Raw genomic sequence first — 20,613 nt, 5'->3', positions numbered from 1 at the left:
ATGCTTGAAATGTGAACCATACCATACCATACCTCTATTTAGATGAATTTATGCTGCTGGAATAGAATAAGTAACATAAATTAAAGCTTGCATAGATCTTAGCACAAGTGCCTATAAAACAAAAGGAATTGTGTTTCAGTTGTAGCATTGTCATTGTTCACTGTCTGTAATTTGCAGGAAATACAGGATTTCTGGTATACAACAAAGACTGTATAATGTCCAGGAGGTCAGCATAGGCTTTATTTATTTATGATGCTTAAAATTCACAGATAAACTAAAACAAGTAAAATTCCTTAAGTCTTCAGAGGAGTCCATAGAAGGAAAGCAAATGAGAAGGAGGAAGGCACTCTAACTTGTGTTTTGTATCTGTGCTTTTATCAGTGTGGTAGTTTCTATAGCAAAGACTTTAATGCAAATTATTCTAACATCATTGCTGAAACTGAGTAACCAAAAGCTGTGTAGTAGAAATATAGTCTATTTTTCCAAGCTTCCAGTGTCTGCTACACCTTTTGAGGAGTCATTGGAGCTATTACCCCTCACCTGTAGCTACCTTTATTAAAAGATGTGGGATTTTTAACTTTCAAAGATGGTTGTTACGTTGGATGTTTAATTCTGAAGCGCATTATTTAATTCCACGCAGGGTGTTGGAGCTGGCTCACCACACTGTGCCTGCATGCTGCAGGGGAGGCCTCACTGTCTAATGCAGGTCTTTGAATCCTGCTATGCAGCAAGATGATTAGAAGTTATATCTTTAAAGCTGATCTTAAACCTCTCCCCTCAAGTCACTGTAGTCAAGTATTCTTCAGCTCTCTGATATTTCAGGCTTACAAAGACGGTGTGTGTTCTCATGCAACAAATGGAATACATAAAGCAAAAAGGACTTCATTTTGTCCTTTTAAGGCTGCCTCTTTCCCTGATCTAACAACATGGCAACATCAGTTTTCTCTGCTTGGTGGCCAGTACTGTAATGACTTGCATATTTAGGAATGGCTGTGTCACAGTAGGTTGTTTTTTTCTCACATCTGAAGCACAGCTTCACTATAAAATTAGACCATAGGGGGAACAGAAGACCAGGCTCTTTTGTGAATTATATGTAAAACACAAAGAACCAGGGGCATTTCTTACGTTGGAAAGAAGTGATCCATATCGACCAGAGCTTTATAAACCTCACTGAAATTTTGCTTTGTCATTAAGTTTTAAGAATAACATGAAGGGCTGTCGTGATGCAGCAGAAGTTTCCCCCTTTTATACAGTGGAGTAACCATTTGCCTTGTACAGATTTGCTATATCTAACAAGTTAAAATATACAACAATTTGTTACGACATGAAAAAAGTTTCCACTGTTTATTAGCTTGTGTGATTGAGTTTTTTTTAAGTAATGCTTGAGAGTGACAGTGTTCTCCTGCATTCATGCTCCCACATAGAAATCTCAGTGGGGATTTCACTGGCTGTCCCAGGCTCTCAGAAACTGGCACTTAGCGAACTCAAGCACTGAGCATGAACACAGTAGTGTAAGAGAAAGTTTCAAAAACTTTCACAAGATAATAGTCTTTTTGTTGTTCTTTTCCTAGTGTAAATTTAAATATTTCTGTCTTGCTTGTTTTAGCTTGTTAATGTACTTGCTTTGTTTCATATGACACTGTATCTTAACATTTCTGTTGTATTATATGCACACTGCACATATACACACTCAAAAACTAATAATTTCACCAGCTAAAGAGCATTAGAGCCACTATAAGGAATAAATATATGCAGGGAGACTTTAAATATGGAGTCTGTTCTCCCAAGGTCACATAAAGTATCACAGCTGGAAATAATATTCAACAGCTATTGTCTGTTGTATCTTTTATTATGCCTGGTAAATCGCGCACTGCCTGAAAGCAGATACAAATTATACTTCTCTTGATTGTGGAAATTCCCGTGCATTGCCAGAGTAGCATAAACATGTAAATGACTGTCACAACCAAAAGTCATAAGTTCTCTGTAATGCAGATGCAAGGCACTGTCTCTGGTTTCTTGAGGGACTGCAAAGAATAGAGTAGGGGGCTGCAGGTTTTTGAAAAAAATGCTAGAGCCTGAATCATGGCAAGAGCTGAAGATGTGGTACAAATCGCACACTGAGATTCACAGAAGAACGGCTGCTAGGCTTTCTTCCAATTGCTTCATGGAGTTGCCTTCTGTAGAGACAAAGTGGGTGATTAAATCTGAATGGAAACACCTAAATGCAGCCTGGATCCTCCTTTCCTCCTGAAATGGTAATCACTCAGAAAGGTGATGCAGGAAAGTATTATAGGCCTAGCTTGGAAACCCCTATTTTCTTTAATGTTTGAGATTATGGTTTTTGTTTGTTGGTTTGTTTGGAGGTGGGTTGGTTGGTTTGGGTTTTTTGTTTGTGGTTTGTTGGTTTTGTGTGGGGTTTTGGGGGTGGGTTGGTTGGTTGGTTGTTTTTCCCTGCTAAGGTGGTTTTGTCATAAGGGAAAATTTTGAAGAGTTCTGTCCTTGTGAGACAGGAGAATAATATTACAAGGGCAAGTGGCTGACAGATCATGCCCAACAGTAGGCCTGCAGACTTGGTGCACTGCTGAGCAGCCATTGGAAAATAAGTAGGAATGTTTGCACCCTCGCTATATCCTGGAGTATTCCGGGGCAGGCACTAGTCTGTTGGCAGCAATAGCTTGGGGAAGTGGTTCTCAGGTCTGTAATTGCTTGTACGTGCAGCTGATCCCAAACTCTTAAACATTATGTTCATACAATCAGGGAAGAGAAATGATCAATGCAATTAGTCCCCACTTAGTGCTCCTGAGGCACCAAGAGGGACAGTCTGTGCTGAACTATGCTCCAGTGTGCTGTCACATTCTTGCTTTGAATATATTATTTGAAATGCATTATTTTTAGGGCCTTCAAACCTATAAAGGTCTATGGATGCTGGATCAGGGCCAGCTCTGAATGCACTTCTAAAAGGGGTGGCCACAAAGAAAGAGCTGTTCAGGGTAGAGCAGTGGATGAGACGCAGATCTGATGAGCTCCTGGACTATTTTGGGCCACCTGTGTTTCTCTGTGCCGCAAGGCAGCCAGCTCACAAAAGGTGATTATGTGCAGCTTATTGTTGGACCCAAGGCAGCCCATGGCTGTGCAAAGGCACGTGAATTGACTTCAGGAGTTGTTAGCCCTAGCATGCCACAGCAGGCAAAAGGTAGCAAGGCACCCACACACAGTTGTGTTTCAGCTGTTGTCCTGCTTCCTCTTCCCAGATACAGCAGAAGGATCACATCTCTGTGCCATGGGTGATATACTGGTGCTCCAAACGGTCTTTTGCCAGCTGTTCCTATACAAAGTCAATGATATTATTAGCGCTGCTAGCATTGTACTTTACACCACTGCTTCTGTTTGCATCAGTAGTCCCCAAGAAAAAATCTAATCTTCCAGGGGAAAGATAGAACATAATACTAAACAATACCTCTTCTCAATGGCAACTGTAGCCACTGCTGAAGAGAACAGGTGCAGGTATGGCTTAATTTCTGTCATGAAAAGAAGGTAGCAGAAGAAGGAACAATGTATTACCTACAATAAAGTCCATAACTTTCCAGCCTCCACTACTATGATCATTGTTCAGAAGACAACAAAGCAATACAGACAGAGCATAATTTAATGTGGAGGCTCTGATGGGATCTTGTCATGGAGGATATATGTTTCCACAGCAGCTCTACCAGCTTCCACTACAATAGCAAGAGAAGAGGTAGAGATGAGACCCAAAAGAGCATGAGGACCAAAAAGAACTTGGAGACAGCCAATTTACAGCAATTCCCTCATAAGAATAGAAATCAAAACTATTGTTTCTACTTTCTTTAAAAGAAAAGGGTCCAAAATGCTATTTCATTGTTCTGATACAAAATGTCAGTCTTTCACAGCTATGGGTCACTTGACAAGCAAAGTAGCATTGCCATCCTTTGTGCAGAGCCAGCAGAGACTCCAAGAACTCTTCAAAATCTAGCATTTTCCTTCTTGTCAATATCTCACCTCCTGAGCTGGGAAGCTCTAGAAACAAAATAACCCTAATTTTTATGGTGGTGGTGGACCAGGATTCAAGTGCTGGTGAGACTTTTTAGGTTGGCTTTTTTTGCCCTTCTGATGGTGACAACCCATGAGGATGTAAGCTCTCCCACTTCACCCAGAAACAAAGGGTGGGAGAAGCTCCCCAAAGGCCTGATGCACTCTGCCTTATATGCACAGTTTTGTAAAGCATTGTTTCCCAAATGTTACATTTTTCTGATGTCTGGGAAGATTGTGACTAAGAAGCCCTGTAGCTGTGTAAATCAGGGTCAGCAGAAATATAGCGAACTACAGTATTTGATTAGGAATTCTGTGTTTATTTTTCTATGTGACAGGGCAGATTTTTGTATTTGCCTAGAACAGTCTAGAAGCCAGGGGTCTCACTATAGCTTTGGTGAGCAGAGGGTACTATTAATACCGCAGAGTAGTGGATGAATATCCTGAAAAAGGTTCTTCCACCACACAGTATTCACTTTTACAACCTTAACGCAGAAGCAATCAGGCAAAAGAGTTCAGTAAGCACCAGAGGCTTCTTGGCTTTACATAGAGAATAACATTTGACAATGCAGCAACCAGTTGACTGAAGACTGCTGTCAACCGTATTGATGATTTTTGTGAACATCCTAATTTTGTCTCACCCGTTTGTCAGAAGGAACATGAAGGATGTGTTGTGCTAACTGGAGCAAAGTGACTGTCGAGGATGTTTCTCATTGGTGTTTTTTGATGTAAGAGAGTTTGAACAGTTGCTCACAACTTATGCAGCACTTTTACAGATCAGCCTGTTGAGCTCACTGTGTAACACATGCATCAGTGTTCATGCTTTTAAGAAATCCAGTATAATTGAGAAAATTCAACAGATACCCACACTATGTGGTTGTTACCATCTGGTGGCTATTTTCATACACTGCATTTTTATTTGCTAGTTATTTCTTTCCCTTCAATTATCAGTGATGCTTTGTTATTAAAAAAAAAAAACAAAAACATGTGCCTGTTGTGCAGTATCAATTCTCGCAGGTTTTCAGAAGCAACAGGCTGTCACAGAGGCAGTGTCCAATATGAACCTTCAGACTTTGCTGTGGTATGCATATTTTTACAGTACAAAAGCTGGAAATGCTGTTGACATGACACATTCCAAAGGTGATGCATTCTTAATCCTGCTGCTATGCTGGGAGCTTGGAAACACTATTTGCTTAATTTCAGTGGCATCCTGGACATATCATCTTTGAACTGCTGATGGCAAAAGAATATTTGATCATGCAGACAGTGAGTTAATACTGGCAGAAATCTCAGCCCAAGTGCAGATGATTAGCCAGTAGCCTTAATGGAAATGTTTTGCTTTGTCTTGGTGCTAAATCACTGGTAAGGCTGTCATTTTATATTAGCTCCCTGTTGTGACCCATCAGATGGAAATCAGGTTCACACACAGTCACCTGTGCCCTGCAGGCATCAGTCCCAGAAAACACAGCATTGCCTTCGCATATACAAATACCTTTGTATGAAACTTGTGCTTTGAACCTCTGTAAATCCAACAGAAAATACTTTTTATTTTGTCTTGCTACTTCCCCTGGATTTATAGATACCTTGCCTTGCTGGATAATCCTCAGTTTCTCACCCTCATTTCCAAAGTACTTCTAGCAGTTCTCAGGCGACCTCTATCATTGTTTCCCTTTTTGCCCTATACCTGTACATGCAATACATGTATTCTGTACAAGGTAGCACAGAATTAATGTAAAGAGGTGTAACTCAGCCTGTGTTTTATAGAGAGCAGACCATTGTACCAAGATGCATCATCAGAGTTATATACTGTGGCTGACAGGTAATTATACAGACAGTCTACCACATCCTGCTACCTAGCATAAACCCTGGCATGAAAAAGTGATAAAATGATCCTTATATGTTCTAGCTTCCTGTAAGCTGAAGTGAGGAAAGGTAGCTAAAACTGTGATTATTTGTCATGTTAGCTACCACTGTCTGTCCCTGCAGAATCACAGCTTTGTGCCACTGGCAGTTTTTCAAGAAAATATGGACTGAAACCATTGTTTCCTAGGTGGATATTCAAGATTTGGAGGGAGTTTTTGTAAACTCTACCCTGTTTTATGCATTTACATTGGACTAGCCATGTGCTGTCCCAGACACACTAAGCCTCTCAGTGCCCTCATTAGGCAGAAGAAGCATTATTGTTCTGACTTATCGAGGAATAGAGAAGATTGATTGGTACTTTAACTGTGCACAGCAAAGGGCAGGATAGAACCTGTACTTCCTGAATTTCAGTCAATTAGGCATAGGTTTTGCAAACGGCAGTCCATGTTCTAGAAAAACAGGTTCAGCTTGTGATCTGTTTATGTGACGTATATATACACACAAGGTTGCAGCAATGCTTGTAAATCTGGCATCCTTTACTGCCTATGCAATTGGTATTACAAAAATCTGTCCATCAGTGCAATATACATAGGAAAGAATGCATTGCATTCCTCTTACTGGCTTACAAACGTAGAAATTAAAAGGTTGAAAATAAGGGACTCAGTCTTTTATATATTGTTTCAGAAGAGAAAGAGAATGACCTAATTCTGGCTACACAGGTATCCAAGGTGAACCATCAAGACTGAATACAGCCATTGCCCGCAGGTAGTACTTTTCCTGGGAAAATGGCAGCAACCCATATTGAAGAGTAATATAACACTAATCAATGAGCCTTTTGAAGCAACTTTCAGAGATATTGTATGAAGGAAAAACTTATTTCCCAGAGTGAACAAGGGAGCTGTCAACCTACCAAAGACCAAGAAGTGAGGTGAAAAGAACGAAGTCACGCAGCGAAGCTGACAGATAATCCGATAAGGATCCTGGGCAGAGATACCCAGCTCTCCAAGCCAACATGTTCGCTGCGAAGGTGGCATTTTAGCACCTTTTCAGATGGTAAATAAATGTTGATTTTGTTCTAACAAGACCAGCCTGCATAACTTTAATTCTTACAGTTAGCCTGGACTTACCATTAAGTTGTATGTTCTCATATCAGAGCATGCTGGGCATTTTCCTTAAACAAAGTTGTGCAGTTAAGCAAGAAAACTGATATGTCAAGGCAAACTCTGCAAAGCTGAAGAAGACAGAGTGATGCCATTTACAGAAGCTATGGCCAGGGCCAGCACCCAGGGTTTCTCGGTGAGAACATACAAAAGCTGGGAAAGGCAAAAAAAAACCCTGTTAACATTAATCTGTGATAATGTCTGTGCTTCAGTCATGCAAGAATGCAGTCAGATTTCAGCTGACAATTCTTCTGAGAACATTGTAGAGGCTAATGAAGTGTTCTCTGCTTCCTATTTGTTGCTTGTTTTGTTTGTGAATGTCTTGTTTTGATTTAACCTGTCAAAGTGAATACCTAAATAGAAGGTTTCTATCTCTGCAAATGCACAGATGAGTTGGAATCTAGATGAAGCTCTCAGAAGGACTTCTTTCAAAATGGAAGTAGAAAATACCACCTAATACTAATCCCTATATAAGCACATAATTACTCCCATTTCCAATTAGCAACTGAATTCCAGCTCAATACAAAGCACTGTACATAAATCCAGCTTTGGGGCATGGCCCTGACTTAACAGAATTAAAAAAAAAAAAACAAACGAAATAATGAAACCCTGTTGTGCTTTCATGTTAATTCTTTTGGGTAATGTTATAAATCTTTTGGATGCTTAGACTACAAAACTTCATTTATTCAGGTTAGATCAGATGTTCAAGAGAATCACACATTCAAAGGTAGGATCCGCAACCTCTGCAACGCATGACACTGTATGGATAAGACTTGTCAAGAGCAGAGGGAGATGTCTGACAATTTAAGTATATGGAAAAAAAGGAACGTGTTAAACCTTTAACGTCATTGAATGCTGTGTGGAGTATAGTATAGTAAAGCATTTGACCTAACTCTCACCAACATATGCCTAATGCCTGTCTCAAATAGTCTCAATTTTTGTGCTTCTGCTGGCTGATAATGATCTTCTGACATTACTTTAGCTATGGGTGTCCAGAAGATGATCTCAGAACTGGTTGTGACAGTCTTGTTCTACCAGACTGTGGTCAGTGGCTTTGGAGATTCAGAATGATGTTTTGGATTTTTCTGGTTTGATTATTTTTTTTTTCATGAAAGGGTAATAAGAGTTGGATTGTTTTAGATTATCATTTACTAGAAAAAGAATGTTAGAAAATAAAAAATGGTTCAAGGTAATCTATTTCTCTGAAACGTTTTGAGAGTTGCTCTTTCTCTGTCATGTGATAGGAAAGCTAAAAAACAGACAAAAGCCACAAGATCCTAGAGGATAAAACTGAAAAGAGGCTGGGATGTAGGACTGATAAGGAAGTCCGAAGAACTTAGATCTCTTTCAGTTACTATTAGATGGTAGTAAACGTTTAGGTAAGACATAGATGTGTATCGTTTCTTTTATTGATATAAAATCCCTCTTTCCCAGTTTGCTTCAGAGAGGAAGAAGTGAAGAGCACAGCAAGAAGTCTGCTGGTGTCAAAAAAAGTTTGATCAGCACCTTTAACACAGTGAAGCACTGGTTTTCATGCTTGGTCTTTTAGGATGTTTTCCCTGTTGGCTGATCTTGAAACGGTGTTCTGACTAGAAAAGACACAAGATAAAATCTTGGCTTTTAACAAGTGAGCGACTATACTTTTTTGGCTTTGAGAGGGACAAGATTTTACTGAAGAAAAAGTACGCCCAGCTAACACCATAGTTTCAGCTAAATTCCAGTGTGAGTGTAGGGTCTGAAGATGAGGATCTACTTCAAGACAATGGCTCTTACATTTGCTTCCTCTGTACCTCTGTAATGTAATCCTTTTTTTTTTTTTCTTTTAATGGGGGGTGGAGGTGTGGGGAGAGGGCTGTGCATAAGATGCATTCAGTCTGGAAAGTCAGAACAAGTCTGTCGTTACGATGCTACTCTGTGTGACCAAAAAGGTGAGTTAAAAACAATGCCCTAAATCTTGCTTCATCTAGACCAGAAGTTTGAGTTATTCTTACAGTTCTTCAGTATCTAGAAATCACTGTAAGACTCAATCTTTTCTCATTAGCTCTCATGGCTGATAATTTTATATGTGTGTATTGTGTTTTCGTAACAAGAAGAAAGAATACAAAGTTTTAAGTACTAGTGCTATGAAAGCTTTCATAAAAAACAAATCCTTGTCAAGCCTTTTGTTCCAGGATGGGCATTAAATATTATCTGAAATACCACCAGGTCAAGCAGTTTTAAAAGGCAGGATACACATGAATGACATAGTAGTAAGGGAAATGGCTAACATGGTATGTAAGCATTTGATTTTCATCTCATTAAAAAATATCCAGGGTACTAGTAATATATATACAAAAGTGAAAAGTGATTGCCAAAATTCACTCTACACCAGCTCTATATAATTTCCCTGGTTATGACACAGACAATCATTATCAAACCTAAGATTTTAAATTACTTGCTTGGGGCTGCATGGAAACCAATGGCAGGGATGGGATTCAAATCAAAGTTCTTAATATCTGTTGTGTCTCTGCTAGACCAATGCTTTCTTGCTTGACTACCATGGATAGAACAAAACATTTAGTATCTTTTAAAGATGAAGTGAGAGCACTGCTGTAGTATGGAAGAAGAATAGTAAGACATTTATTTTTCTCTGCTGACTGCAAGGCAGTGTGACTTAAAAATACACTTCTTCACAAGTAGGCAGGAAACTATGGAATTTGAAGGAAAGGCTATATCCACATGTCTCACACACATTTAAATAGGGCAGATCAAGGAAGAGATCAGCTGCTTGCGTGATCAACAGATCTTGTGATCACACACAGCTATGTTTTACAGGCACTCAGGAATTCAGGTAACACACAAGATTGCACGGAATCATGGAAAACACTTTTTGTGTTTGAGATGTACTCTGCATCCAAGCCACTGAGGTAATACACCTTAATTAGCTAACGAACCTTCACAAGGGCCTGAATTAATCAAGCAGGGTTTGATCTATGCCTTCTTAATGGTCGTAACATGGCATTTAAAAATGGTATAGCTCTTTCCCCATATGTTATAAAGGTAAATAATTAGCATCCTTGTACTTCAGTTAATGAAAAAAACACAATGCAAAATCAGAAGATATTTTCTAAAATAGAAAAGAGAGGTATTGGAGGCGGGGGACGGGGATGGTTAGCATTAGTGTTTTACATTCATGGAGATATCAGACACACCACAGAAAGCATAGACACATATCACTGGGCTGGTAATATCTAAAAGCTGTAGATTGTACAAGTCAAGTAACTATATGTCAGCCTCCCACGGTAAAGTATGCCCACACTTCAGAACAATCTTTCACGCGGATTAACTCTATTGATATATTTGTCCAGGAGTTTAAGAAAAAACAGATGTACTTTTTCCATAGCATCAACTGCAAAGTACTGTGTACCTCAGGTGTTTTCTTTTTACGGATATTTTAACACCTAGCAAAACCTACTGCTTACCACGAAGTTTCTGTGCAGAGTTCTAGAAACATGACAAAACTCCTATAATAAAGGCATGTGCTGAATACTGTTATTTTTCATGAGATAACTCTCAATGCTAAAAAATGTGCACCACCATGAGTTTTAATTTTTCTGACACAGATAAAACAAGATTTGTTCCTCTACCATTGACTAATGTGCTGACTTTCAATTTTTTGCACATGAATGCATCCTGGTTTCAGTGCTATGCCAGTTATATATAAGTATAATCAATGATCACACATCTATTGCTGTGGTTTCAGTTAAGCTAATGATAAATAACAACTATTACATAGACTTGGGTGCTTTTAATCCCTTTTTCTCAAAGAATATCTAATTTTCTTCAGTTTAAACAGTAATTTTGATTTTCACAAATACCTCTGGAACAGATACAAATTGTAGAAGCGAACCACCTCCAGCAGCCCTCTGCAAATTGCTTTACTTCTAGATGATACTCTTCAGACACAGCATTTAGGCAGCAGTAAGTCATTAACACTCAGCCCTAGTATGCAGTGTTTTCTAAGTGCAAATCTGGCTTCTTTCTCAAGGTCAACTCTCTCCTGGGCTGAGGGTCATGCTGTCCCTGTGATGCCCATAGAGACAACCCCTTATCAAGTGTATTGCTTCTAGTATGGGTGCCAAGAGGTCTTGCTGAGATCCTCAGCCTTTCTGCAGATTAATGTATGTAGCTGTGTGTTCCTATTGGCTTCAAAGCAAGGTTAGAATATAGTTCTGAAAGACCATCATAGGATTGTGAACATGCAGCAAACAGAAAACAGCGTTGAGTGGTCTGGCTGCTGAATGCCATCCATTTTGTTCTTCTAAACCAAAATGAGTGGTTTTCTTTCAATAATTCTTTGCTTTACTGTGTTTATGTCCAAAGATAAAAACATGTATTTTTGTTAGTTCTCTGTTAAAATACATGGCTATTAATTTTTTAAATAGAGGTACATTTTTATTTATGTTGCATGCTCTACTAATTTTTGTGTAAGATTGGTTATAGTTGTAGTTTAAAGTATTGATCAATAGGGAAAGAAATTATGGCTATTCAGATTAAATTGAGAACCTATAGAGAAAAGCTCTGTAGCATCTGAGCTTTTCACAACTTTCTGCCAGTATCAGCCGCTGATGTTTTCTGAAACACTGTTAAGTGATGACTGTTCATAAACATTTTGAACTAGTTCTGTCACTGTGTTTAAATGTGTTCTTTGAATCACTTTTGCAAACTTGTGTCCTGGTTTTGTTAAAAACAAGTTTCTCTTTCAGTGAATTTTGCCTTCCAGCTACAGCCTTCATATTAACTGCATTTTCCTGGAGAACCAGACACATGTTTTGGTAAACCTAGCAATGGAATGCAAACTTATTGATAAGCATGGATGGACATCTCGCGAGAGGAACGACGAGAAACAAGTGACCAAGAAACTGACCAACTGTGTATAACATTCCATTCACGTGAATACTTCATATAAAATGGGAGATCACGAGGATCTCGTCCCTTTTCCCTATGGCCGACATTAGGAGAGGACCTTGCTAGTCGTCCCTGCGAACTGAGGCCTAGTGACAGACTGAATCCAGCTCCGGTTGGCTGCAGAGTCCAATCCAGGACTTCGGGTGCCGGCTCTGCAGTTGCTGAGACTTTCAAGATTGGTTTTGTATATTTTGTATTATTTTCTCTATTCTTATTAGTAGCATTAGTAAAACATTGTTAATTTTCCAACTCTCTTCTCTCTGTCCTTTCCCTCCCGATAGCCTGTCCTGAGTGGGAAGGGGGGAGAGGGAAGGGCAAAAAGGGGGAAGTGGGGGTTAACAATACATCTGCCAGGGTTTTATTGTCACCCCGCGATCTAAAACCTCGACAACTTGTAAACTGTGTAGTGCTGTATTTTTTTTTAAGTTAACTTCTTCTCATTGGATCCATACTGCAGACAGTGCTGGAATTAATCTTCACTCTATTGAAGATCGGCTTGATAATCAATAAGGTTTTGAGTCTTGTCAGTCATTTCTGTATCTAAGTGATTTTTTTTCCTCCTTTCCACCCCCTTCCCCCTCATTTTCTGGACAGAACAGCCTCTACTCAAGACAACCTCATAAGCCAGGGAAAATAATGGGGTTATTTCTCCAGCATTTTCAGTTACCTGTAAGCAAGCAGGGCAAAATCAGTCCATCAGCATTCCCAGCTGCAGATAGTCCTCATTTTTTTTTGCTGCTTGCAGAGCTATTCCTAATGAATATTTGCACTACTACTTATTTTTAATGTCTTCTTGTCATGCTGACAAAGACAAATGAACTCTTTTCTGAGTCTCATTGTGTTTTTATAAATCTCTACAAACAGTTCAGTTCCCCACACATTGGAAACCCTATTTCTAGTCAAATTATAATTCTAGACATAAGCTGTGCTGGGCTGCTAAAGAAGGACCCATTTTTCCTTAAAAACTGAAAAAGAAGAGAAAAAAAAGCTTCCACTTGGGAAACCACATATCTCCCTAACTAGAGGGATATGATCCAACATAGCTTTGAACTTGTCAGAAGAAAAATCTGTTTCTGAGCTAGACAAAGCTATGGTGTTAAAACAAACAAACAAACAAACAAAAAACCACACAAAAATCTGTCCTATGAAAAAGCTAAAGTGCAGGTCTTACACTGAATAATTTTTAAACTGTCTTCAAGAACTAGAAAAAGGTTCTTATTCAGCATTATCTTCAGACATGTGGAAGATCACTTTGGTTAAATTTGTGCTTTGTCCAGTTAGAATTTTTTTGTTGTTGTTAGACCCACCATATCATCAAAGAAATGGATCTCAAAATAACAGTTTCTATCAAAGATCGATAAATTCCTTCGCATTTTTCACAACTGCCGTTGCAGCAATTTTTATACTCTGCTTTTACTCTGTTCATGTTACATCAGCAAAAGCTGACAACATGCAGATCCAGATGGTGGACGATGCCCAGCTGAGCTAATAACCATGGCAGAAACGCGTTGCTTAACTTTTTTGTTGCTGCTTTTTACTTTTACATTTTTGAATAAATACCCACTTCATACATCTGGCTGTCAAAAATAAATATTAAAACAGCCTTACTCAGTTTTATTTCACTCGCCTCTTATCTCCGACACGCAGACTTTCCCACACGTCGCTTTCCAGAAACTCAAGGCCCTGTGGTCGGGACTGGAAATTCTCACCTCGGCTAATGGGGCTGGGGCTTTGCCTGAGCTCCTGGGCGGGGACGGGCAGGCTGGGGGACAGGGCAGGCTGGGGGACAGGGCAGGCTGGGGGACAGGGCCGGCTGGGGGACAGGGCCGGCTGGGGGACAGGGCCGGCTGGGGGACAGGGCCGGGGGTGCTGCTCCCGGCGGTTACCGCAGGCAGGCGTGGACGCGCGGCTCCGCCGCAGCCCACACTCCGCCGCACAGCTCGACCGCTCCTGAGGCGGAGGCGCCGCTGGGACAGGGGAGGCAGGGCGGCCCCGCGGTGCCTCAGGCGGGGTGCGCCGGGGGGTGGCGCGGGGGCTGGGTGGGGGCTGCCCGGCAGGGTTTGTTGCCCCTGCGGCCGCCAGGCTTCTTCCGCGCCCTGCGCGTCCCCTCCCCGCGCCTGCCCGCCGTGCCTCCTGCCGCCGCCCCTCTCCCTCGCAGCGGGCGCCGGGGGCCGCGGGAGGCGCGGCGCCGGGGGCCGCGTTCCGTGCTCGGCGCGGCAAGCTGAGGTGAGCGCCCGAGGCGCCGCGGGGTGGGCTGGGGGCTGCTGCGGCCGGGCCTGCCGGAGTCCGATCCCCTGGCGCGACGGGCGCTGCGGCGGCTGAGGCAGACGGCTGGCGGAGGCAGGCGGGCCGGCGCGGGCCGGGCGGGGGTGGACGGCGCGGCGTGAGGGACCGCGGGCCTTGGCCTGCCGCCGCCTGGCTGGCTCTGCCCCGCCGGGCTCGGCTTGGCCGGCTTCAACGGCCGGTGGCCGGCGGGGGGCGGCGACCGGCGTCTCCGGCGCGGGCCGGCAGCCGCTGGTGTCGGCGGGAGGCGGGCGGTAAGATGCAGCCCCGGGCGGGCTCCGTCCCGGGGGATCTTCCCCGTCTCCGCGGGTGAGTGCCAGCGAACGTACCGGCGCGGCTCGTGTGGGCTCAGCTTGCGTGCGTGCCTGGTAGTAGTAGCGCTTTATTATAGTACTTCTTCTATCCAGTCCCTCTTCGGGTCTTTTGCACAGAGCGGAGGGTGTCGAGCCCTAAACAGTTCCCAGCGGAGGTAGGAACAACGGCGGTGTTAGAAATCAGAAGGGGCCACAACAGGGTGAGGTAGTGTGGCCCAGGTGCCCCTTCCCGCAAAGGGTCAGACCGAATGGCCTGCCGAGGTCCCTTCCGACCCGGGCTGTGACCTGAAACTGTTCCCCGTCCTCCTTCAGAGACAGCCCCGCTTCAGCCGGCTCGCTGCTGTCCCTCCGGCGCGGCTGTGGGGGTCTCTGTGTCCTCACCCCGCCGGAGTGGCTGGTGGCCTTTCCCACGTTCGTGCCTCCAGAGGCATTCCCACTTCTGCTTGGAAAAGTGTTTCCCCCACCTCCTCAGAAATGTTGGCTCAGCTGTTGGGTACACCATCAATATTGTGTTTATTTCCTGCACCCAGAGGACTTCTCTTTCTTTGCTTTCTTGGATTCCATTGTCGACTTAAAAGATGGGAGTAGATTATCAGGTTTTTAATTAACCTTGCTCTTAGCTTGAGTCTTTTAAAATGGCCCTTCCTCTTACATCTTAACAGCACTTTGCTCAAAGAACTATTTGTGATGCTGATTTTTTTTCTAGGGGGTGTGTGCGCGTGTTTTACGGTGAAACCGTGTGTGTAGTGTTGCAGGGCTGGGGAGATGGTACTTGTTTTGTCATTTTCTCACCACATATCTAAACTTACTGTACACTGTTGCCAAATATTTTATTTTTCAAGATTGAGAGTATGTCCTGTTAACTGTGGTCCTAACAAGATAGTCCGCGTTGCATGGAAAAGATACAAACAACAAAATCTTGTCGTAAACAGAAATGAAGTGTCTGATTAACTGTTGAGATTGTTCTGGTGTATACGTTTGCTTGTTTAATTTTATTTTCATATGCGGTATTTTCAGGCAGTAGTAGTATCGTCTGCAAGTACACCTAGACAGCATGTCTGGAAACTTTGTGTGGGTATTTTGGAAAACTTTGTCAAGTTACTCTTGGTTACCTAACTTCCTTCATCAGAACAAATGAACATTGAACCTCTGTTCAGCTACACACCTGTAAGTCTCTTTAATCGGACAAAGGCCAGGATACTGTGGGTAATTGGTTACTAGCTTCATGAAAAGTAGTAATTTGAAAGAAGAGAGACTTCCTGAGTTGAAAAATAATTAGTGGATGAGTGGTAACAACAGTCACCCTCTTTTTATTCTCTCTGGTCTGTTACTTCTAGTTTAAAATGCATTTGAGAAGGAAAAACTGTGATTTGGGTTTAGTTATCAAATGATAGTTATTCCTGAGAAGGATGAGAGTGCAGTTGCTGAACATGTTGTGGTGTAAATGCTTCTACCCTTCCTGTTACTGTGAAAAGTTTAACTTGGTAGTTTGGGCAACAGTGACTCAGTGACATCCTGTGGCATCAGTGTTTGAATTTGTTTTTTGGTTTTTTTTTTGGTGGTTGCCACTTTGAAGTGCATCAGTACAGAAGTTTAAAAACTGGCTGTTGCTGGATGTTTCAGGAGGTGGGGTTTTTTTGCGTGTGTGTGGGGTTTTTTTGTGTGTGTCTGTTTGGGTTGTGGGTTGTTGTATTTTTTTTTGTTTGTGTTTGGTTTTTGGTTTAGTTATTTAAATTCTTGTGGAAAGTATTGAGAAAGCTTGTGGTCAGCAGGCTTGAGTTTGTTGTAGAAACTCCTTGGCCTCTTTTGACTTGCAAAAAAACGCACCTGCAAACAGCGTTGCTGCAGAGGATGATAAGAAATCTGTGTGTGGTGGTTTATGACAGTGTACTAGACCCAGTTCCTGACCCATGTAGCCAGTCAGTGCACCCTTGAAAGCACAAAGGTTGCTACTGGCTGTAACAGGTTCTCACCATGCGACTGTGAATGATAGTACTTGTGGGTAACATCCAGCCATGAGTGAGGACGAAAAATTGCATTTATATTTCAAGGATGATCGCTACTGCATGTTAACCACATATACAACTAAAAGTGAAAGGTTTTGGCTCATTTTTGACAATTCTCAATTTCCACCTGCCCCCAAACCATCACCTTTTTTTGAAAGACTGGGCGCACAGGTGTTTGCTCTCTGATTCACTCTTTTAAGAACTACTTTTTGAAACGTGTCGTGTTTTGTTGTTGGTTTTGTTCGAGTTTTTTTGATAAAAAAAGTTTCTAGTATGTTTTAGTCTGATTTAGTCATGTGTCAGCATAACTAACTAACTGTTGTCAATGGAAGAGGTTTTGATTAGCTTGCTTGGTTAAGCTGGTATATTTTTATTCAAGCAGTCAGACGTAGGAATTTCATAGCAATATCTGAAAAAACAGGTAATTTATTCCAGAATCTCACTGAGAAATTGAGGAGTCTGCCAAACACGAGGATGGCACCACTGTCTGTTTGCGGGGGTCCCTTGGTGGGAGGAGGTTTCCCCTGCCTGGGGGACAGCCTGTCAGCTGATGTGGTTGGAGTGGGCTTGTGTGTCTTCACAGCGCTGTCCAGTAGCCCTCAGGTCCTCGTGATTTTTTTTTTCTCCCTCTTTTTTGTTGCTGGTCATGGGCCTGTCTTTCAAAAGGGGTTTTCCTAAGGCTCTGTACTCACTTGGAGGCAAAGACCTCCAGGTAAGATGTGCCTTCACTTTTCAGTGGCTCCTCCAGCTGCATGTGGTCTCCATATACTGCCCTGACTTTAGGCTGGCTTTCACCAAGCACTGGCTGGGTGGTGGAGTAGGCGGTCGGTAGACAAGTAAGCAGGCAAGGGAGAAGAGACTTTGACACAAGTGTATGGGGCCAAATGAGATCCATTCAAGAGTGCTTAGGGAGCTGTTGGAGGTGCCACTTTCCATCATTTATCAGCAATCCTGGATAACTGGAGTGGCCCCACTTGGCTGGAAGTTTGCAAATGTGACACCTGTCTACAAGAAGGGCTGGAAGGAGGATCTGGGAAATTACTGGCCTGTCAGTCTGATCTCAGTGCTGGGGAAAGCCATGGAGCAGATCATCCTGAGTGACATCACATGGTACATACAAGACAACCAAGTGATCAGGCCCAGCCAGCATGGGTTTCTGAATGGCAGGACCTGCTTGACCAACCTGATCTTCTGTGACAAGGTGACTCAGTGGATGAGGGAAGGGCTGTGGATGTTGCCTACCTAGGCTTCAGTAAAGCCTTTGACACCACAGCATTCTCCTGGAGAAAACGGTAAATCTTGGCTTGGGCAGATATACTTTTTGCTGGGTAAAGAACTGTCTGGATGGCCAGGCCCAAAGAGTTGTGATGGAGTCAAATCCAGTTGGTGGCCCGTCACAAGTGGTCTCCAGGGCTCAGTATTGGGGCCAGTTCTGTTTAATCTCTTAATCAATTATCTGATGAGAGAATTGAGTGCGCCTTTAGTAAGTTTGCAGATGACACCAAGCTGGGTGGGATTGTTGATCTGCTGGAGGGTAGGAAGGCCATGCAGAGGGATCTGGACAGACTGGGTCAATGGGATGAGGCCAATTGTATGAGGTTCAACAAGGCCAAGTGCTGGGTCCTGCACTTGTGTCACAACAAACCCAGGCAGTGCTACAGGATCGCCGAAAAGTGGTTGAAAAGCTGCCTGGGGGAAAAGGACCTGGGGGTGTTGATTGACAGCAGTGTGCCCAGGTGGCCAAGAAGGCCAACAGCATCTTGGCTTGTATCAGAACTAACGTGGACAGCAGGACTAGTGAGGGGATTGTCCTCCTGGACTTAATGCTGATGAGGCCTCACCTCAAATCCTGTGTTCAGTTTTGGGCCCCTCCCTACAGGAAAGACATTGAAGTGCTGGAGAGAGTTCATAGAAGGGTGACGAAACTGGTGAGGAGCCTGGAGAAGAAGTCTTATGATGTATAGATGAGGTTCTTAGGGACATGGTTTAGTGCTAGAGTTAGGTTATGGTTGGACTTGATGATCTTAAGGGTCTCTTCCAACCAAAATGATTCTGTAATTCTTCTCCACCTCCCACCCACGGTCCCTTGGGCTGTGCACTGCTCTGCTTTTTGATGCTTGGCAGGTCTCATGCAAATACATGGAGCTGGGCATTGTGAGCCGAGACACTTGGTTTTCCTTCTGGGACTCTGAAGTACACAAATTGTTTTGCTCTGTCTTTGCCTCTGATGTCTTAGTCTCGATACTTAGTAATCATGATTGTTCATTATCTGTAGCGGCAGATTGCTGGATACCAGCTATCCTCCTTCAGCTGAGTACAGTAAAAGAAGGAATTGCTCAGACTGAGAATATATTATATTTATGCGGGAAATAAAAGTGTGCTATATATTAATTTGTTGAATCTCTCAGAATGTAAAACATCTCCCGCTTGGTGAAGCACTGCTAGGTTGGCAAAGCAGAAGGATGAAATCTGCTGTTCAGAAGTCAGGAATTTTATGCTCTACCAGATGTAGAACATTATGCATGTGATACAGCATCTCATTTTCACATCTGTATTAAATATTACTGAAAGATGGATTCTTTCTTGTTCAGTAAAATCACTTTCTTACTTATAAAATCAGAAATGTATTTTATTTTCAACTAAAATAACTGTGCCAAGCCAGATGTTTCCTGGAAAACAGCATGTATTAATACGTTTTCATGTAAATGTAGTGACTGAGATAGCGTATCTCCCCTCCAAATGTGTGCGTGTGTGTATCCATGATAGAAAGTTAAACAGTTTTTATTTTTAAACTGGTGAGAGAGGGAATATCAGCGTTGCAACTGTTTTGGACCTGTGCTGTTCGGATAGAAGATGCTTCGTGTGTTTCATCTCTTTACTCTGCCTTTTTCCTGTTGAGCATAAAAATATATTCCCCATTAACATAAGTTATTTAAGGGCAAACAACACTGGATTTTCTAGAGACAACAAAGTACTGAAGTCAAACATGCTTTAGTGAAATCAACGCTTTCTTGCCTGCTTATTTTTAATAGCTGAAAAACGGCAGAAGAGTTGCTGAGGCTGCTGGATTCGTGTACTCTGTAAGTGTATCACCATTCCTTTATCATGGTTTTGTGCCTGTGTTTTAAGCTGCACGGTGAACTAACCATTCTTCCCTTGCTTTACCTCTGAAAATTTTCGATCTAAATTTTCGATCTAGTCTCATATATTTATCCAGTAGTTAAATTACAGTGCAAGTTGTTACTGCTGACAACACAGACTACTTTCTCTATTTCTAACTGCCAGGAGGAAAATGCCAACTATTTTATTCAAGTAATACTTTGAGTGGTGCACTGTGTATTACAGTCCATGTTTTCAAGTGTACCAACTAATACTCTTACAGTGAAGAACAGGTTAAGAATGACTTAATGGCAGGTGCCATCGTATGTTTTTTGAAATGTAGTATTTTATTCTAGTAAGCAAAAGTAAATTCATTATCTTGTCCTAACTGATGAGGCAGTGCTGATCATCCCCATTTTCCACCTCTCATTGTCACCGCTGTGGAGACGTGTGGTTCTTGATTTTCAGGGAATCTGTGTGAGGCGAAGGCTTACTTCTCTGTACTTCTGGCTCTGTACTTCTCAGGCGCTCCTCTTAGGATGGCACAGCAGGAGAATAGTCTGTGCAAGATGTACGTGTTTCTGCAACTCTTAGCTTTGTATTGGAAATTTGTGCATGACTGTGTGTGTTTTAGTCTACTGTGTCTTGTTTTCTTCGCTTTACGACAAAAATGCATGGTTCCTCTTTATGCCTTTGCTTTTTCTGTTGACCTACTTCAGCTGTATGTGGCCCCATGGTTGTCCACTGGAGCTGTGCTGCATGTGTTGGTTTGCTCCACAGCTGAGGTTCCTTAGACAAGAAGCCCAAGCTTTGGGTGTTTGACCTATGCAAACGTACCTAATTTTTTGTTTGTTTGTTCGTGGGTTTCGCTGTTGTTGCTGTAGTTGTTTGTGT

The 20,613-nt window shown here is 42.3% G+C and overlaps 1 protein-coding gene across 3 annotated transcripts in view; it reads left to right on the top strand.

The window, feature by feature from the left end:
- The first annotated feature begins 14,208 nt into the window (after positions 1–14,208).
- Positions 14,209–20,613, top strand: part of GOLM1 (golgi membrane protein 1) — a 36,682-nt gene continuing 30,277 nt past the window's right edge. For 2 of the 3 annotated variants that reach the window (XR_013923523.1, XM_080362360.1), the window contains exon 1: positions 19,244–19,700. The gene's annotated coding sequence lies outside the window, so the exon portion shown is untranslated. Of the gene's footprint in view, positions 14,244–19,243; positions 19,701–20,613 lie in introns of those variants that run through there. The other variant, XM_080362359.1, reaches the window with a different exon arrangement.

This window comes from Nesoenas mayeri (genome assembly GCF_963082525.1).
Source record: "Nesoenas mayeri genome assembly, chromosome: Z".
Classification (NCBI taxonomy): Eukaryota; Metazoa; Chordata; class Aves; order Columbiformes; family Columbidae; genus Nesoenas; species Nesoenas mayeri.
Note: the sequence above shows the minus strand (reverse complement) of the source record. Positions and strands in the feature narration are given on the sequence as shown.